The sequence below is a fragment of the Cucumis melo genome, chromosome 2 (genome assembly GCF_025177605.1).
Source record: "Cucumis melo cultivar AY chromosome 2, USDA_Cmelo_AY_1.0, whole genome shotgun sequence".
Classification (NCBI taxonomy): domain Eukaryota; kingdom Viridiplantae; phylum Streptophyta; class Magnoliopsida; order Cucurbitales; family Cucurbitaceae; genus Cucumis; species Cucumis melo.
Genome location: NC_066858.1, coordinates 17,062,130 through 17,066,246, shown reverse-complemented (window position 1 = coordinate 17,066,246; position 4,117 = coordinate 17,062,130). Strand labels below are relative to the sequence as shown.

The 4,117-nt window shown below is 33.9% G+C and overlaps 1 long non-coding RNA gene across 7 annotated transcripts; it reads left to right on the top strand.

Annotated features, from left to right (window-relative positions):
• The first annotated feature begins 539 nt into the window (after positions 1 to 539).
• On the top strand, positions 540 to 2,624 carry LOC103501526 (uncharacterized). Of its 7 annotated transcripts, none has more exons than XR_540335.3 (4): positions 540 to 1,125; positions 1,562 to 1,610; positions 2,081 to 2,119; positions 2,277 to 2,624. It is a non-coding gene; the product is annotated as an uncharacterized LOC103501526 (long non-coding RNA). The 7 variants fall into 7 exon arrangements; XR_007818552.1 differs by having other exon boundaries at positions 540 to 1,180; positions 2,280 to 2,624; XR_007818547.1 differs by having other exon boundaries at positions 540 to 1,180.
• The last annotated feature ends 1,493 nt before the right edge of the window (positions 2,625 to 4,117 follow it).

Here is a 4,117-nt window from a genome sequence, read left to right as displayed (position 1 = left end):
CTAGCTACTTTTACATACTTGACGTTTTTATCGAAAAAAAATCAAGTATTAACCATTTTAAAGAAAAAACGTCAAGTATAGTCTAAAAAATGCGGAGTTTACACGAAAATTTTCGAACTATTTTATTCGTGTCAAGTATAACAGACATTTATTTGACGTGAAAAATGCGTCAAGTATAGTTTGAAAAAAAATAAAATTTTCGAATTATTTTACGTTATCTTTTACTTGACATTTTGTTTCGCGTCAAGTATAGTAGATATTTTAATTCACAGTTTTTTAACGTTAAGTATAGTGTAGAGTTTACTTGATATTTTTCGCGTTAAGTATCGTTAATATTTACCTGACGTGGAACGTCAAGTATAATTAAATTTTTATTTATAAATGTTCTATAAATGTTAAGTATAAAAAATATAAAAATATAAAAATAAAAGTATTACTTTCATTAAATAAATTTATTAAAATAAACTTAACAAAATAAATTTATTAAAAATTATTTTAATAAAATTTTTTATTAAATCTTTCCCTCAAATCCTTTCATTTTCCCTTTTCTTCCAAAAACCCTTACCCATGCCTCCATCGTCTCCACGTTTGCCGCCTCTCCCCACTGCTCTCTATCTACTCCAACCGTCGCAATACGTTCTCATCATCATAGACCGCCACAGTACGTTCGACAGTGACACAACTTTCCACGGCAGTTTGACGGTGACACAATTCTCTCCACGACAGTTCAAATGACGACGCAATTCTCTTCATAGCAGTTCGATGTTGACGCGATTCTCTCCACGTCGCCTCTACCTGCTACCATCGAAATGCTGCCGATACCTACTACCATCCGAATGTCGCCGGAGGCCTCTGCTACCATCCGAACGTCGTCGCTTCCTTGCTCGCCAGACTTGTCGCTGACTCGTCGTAAATACTTCATTCGTCGTTTCTTGATTAATGGAGTTCATTAGAATTTGAACGACCTTGTTGAATGTTGCTTCTGAACCTCATGTTTGATTTGTTTGAAAGTTAGGTCGTTGCAGGTGTGAAGAGATTTTTGACGGCGTTTGATGTCTGGTGGATGTTGGAGGAGGAATGGGACTTGTTTGAGTATTTTAGTAAAGGCTTGTCCATGGATTAAAAGTATTAATTTCGATCTTCCTCATGTTGCTTCCAATATGTTGATATTGTCCCAAAGGTTAATGTTGTCAATATGTTTAATTTGTTTGTAGATGGTAAATTTGTTAGATAACAATTGGTAATGGGAGTAGTATAAAAACTATGAGATTGGTCGCAATTTTCAATATGTATGGTATCCTCGACAAAATTTAAGATTTAAAAGTTTGTATAGTTTTAATTTATTTCCATTCAATATCACCCAGACTGTTCTGCATTGTCTTTTGGTTTCACATCCAGTTTCATTTATTGGTTCACTTAAGTTTATTGTCGAGTAGTTTTTCGTGCTTATAAGAAAATGTTGCCATCTCATAGATGTACATTTTCACTTCTCATTTTTGCTTAGTTCACTCTTAAGGCAATAGAACCATAGATTCTCAATTTGAATCATGTTAATGTGTAGGAAATTGATGGTTCAAGTTCAAGCTTTAGTCAACTTCTTGGAATTGAAGGTATTACACAAAAAAATTTATCTTACCTCAAGCAACTTGACTATACTTTGACATGTATCTAAACTGTCCCCTGTAGCAAAGTCATTATGGGCCAAAATTTTAATCATCTCATTTTAATCATCTCATTTTAATCATCTTAGGCTGCATGTGGACAAAATTTTAAAAAGAACAAGGATACTTTTTTCCTTCCTATTTTCTCATATGCTACTGGTTAATTTTAAGCTTGTTGGTTACTTATAGATTCTTGCGGAGTATATCGATCCTTGTTTAATGGAAAATGATGGTGTTACGTTTCAAGTATATGAAGTGTTTCCTTTTAGTTTTTAGGCTCTATAGGAAAAGAATGTTAAGAAAGGTGTTATGATTTTTTTGTTGTCTTGACTTTGATCTAGTAACCATAGAGTGGTTGTTTTCTGTTGGCTTTGCTTGTTGTTGGGATCGATTATTATGCATCTGTATATTTGTTGTAGGCCAAGGAAGATCAATAAACAATTGTTCATTGATATTAGGTAAACTTTCAGGTAAAACTTTAGAGTTTGTTACTTTGAAGTTCCTTTCTTAGTGGAGGTTGTATTGGAGGTTCCTTTCTTTCGTTGATCTCTTTTGGCTTTTGCTATTGTCTTTATGGCTTCCAGTTGAAATGTAGCTATCTTATTTCTTTTATAGTAGGGTTGTGTATGGCCAAGATTTTTAGCTACAACGAAGACGGTAGATGCTCTAAGAACAGGACCATCTGCAATGAAGGCAATGCAGAAAGCAACTTATCCTAGTTTTGTCTTTGTGGTTTGTAACCTTTTAGAATTTTGGTCACTGAATATTCCTAGTTCTATTGTTGTTTTTTTACATTGCTGGTTTATAAAAAAAAAAAAAGCTTTACAACATAACTGAACTTATTTAGTAATCTTATTCATCTAGTTTTTGGGGAGGGATATGCAAGTGTGTTGTTGTAACATTGTAATTGAGTTTTGATTGGAAATTGTAGGTAAATGGGATCATACATACATTCATATGTCATGGCTGATTGTGTGCATCGTCCAAAGAAATCTTCCTCTGAGTGTTTAAAATTTTATACGAATTATTAGTATTCCCTGACGTGATACAGTATATATAAAGTTGGCTGAATGGTTAGAATTGTGATTTTAAATCAATCTTTTTATTTATTTATTTTCTATTTTGCAAAGATTGGGAACAACCTGTCATCTTTTTTAAGCTTTCATTCACGTTCACCCCTCAACAAGTGTGGGTGAGGTAGGTATACTTGAGGTCTCCTGCAAGTATTTTTAATCAAGTTTCTCTAAATCTTCCTCATTTACAGAATATTAGGCTTCTCTATTGTCGTTAGTGTGTCTTGATTTTTCTCCTGGACCTAGTCATTAATCACAATGAAAGTACAATATGCTAATTTAAAATGTTATTTATCCTTTTTCATTTGCTCTAAAGAAGTTCAAGTCGAGCACATTCTCTAATGTCCTCAAATAATTTTTTAAACTTTTAATCTTGTGTTCAATTAATTATTAAGTATATAACTTTAAGTATTCAACATTTCGTAGAATCCATGCCAACACAAAATTGAAAGTTTATGAATTTATTTGATACAACATTCACTTTTATATATATCTAACAGATCTTTTATTATCTATTTTTTAAATGTTGAGTATGTCAAAGTTGGAAAAGTATTGAATTGTTAAAGAAAAAAAAAGACGAAACAGAGATCTCACAAACTAAGATTAAGGTCAAGGGACGAACAAAACATCACAAACACAATCAACCAAGAGAATGAATAGTGAGATATTAACAAAACAAAAATATATAAATCACACTTGACTCAAGGAAAAAATATCTCCAGAGAAGCGAGGACACTTGGATTCCCACGAGAGAAGGCTCAAACCACTTTAGAACAACAAATAAGAATCTCAAACTGAACAACCAAGATTAATCATTTGAGGAGGAGGCAACGTAGAACCATGGATATACATAGTACGTTCATGCCAAAAGTAATAAACAACACATCAAGCAACTCAGCAAATGTAAGGCTCTAGTTGCGCACTGCTAATGCGATGAAGGCCCTACAATAAGGATACTGCGTGAAGTGATTATGCGATGAAGGGCCTCTACGCGAAGAGAGTTACATGACAAACAATTGAGCAAGATTGGGCTACTTCACCTAGGAATAGTGATGTGGTCTTGATGTTAATGGGTCAACGATTGATTGAACCCTACTACCCAATCCGAGTTCAGGATAAGGGAATGAAAGAGACACGTGGCATTTTGAGATTGAGCCACTTCTCGCCGTTGGCTAGGACAATCATTTCGGCATGGAAAAACTCACCGGAGATCTATAAATAGAGGAATTAAGTCATTTTGAAGTTGCTTTTACCCTGAATTTGTTAAATAAGAACTGGGGGGATATCGAAGGATTCAAGATGCAGAACGAGCTCATTTCCCTAGAAGTGAAAGGGAGGCTCTTTGATCGAGGAAGCTAGGTTAAGGAGCTAGTTGACTGTGAC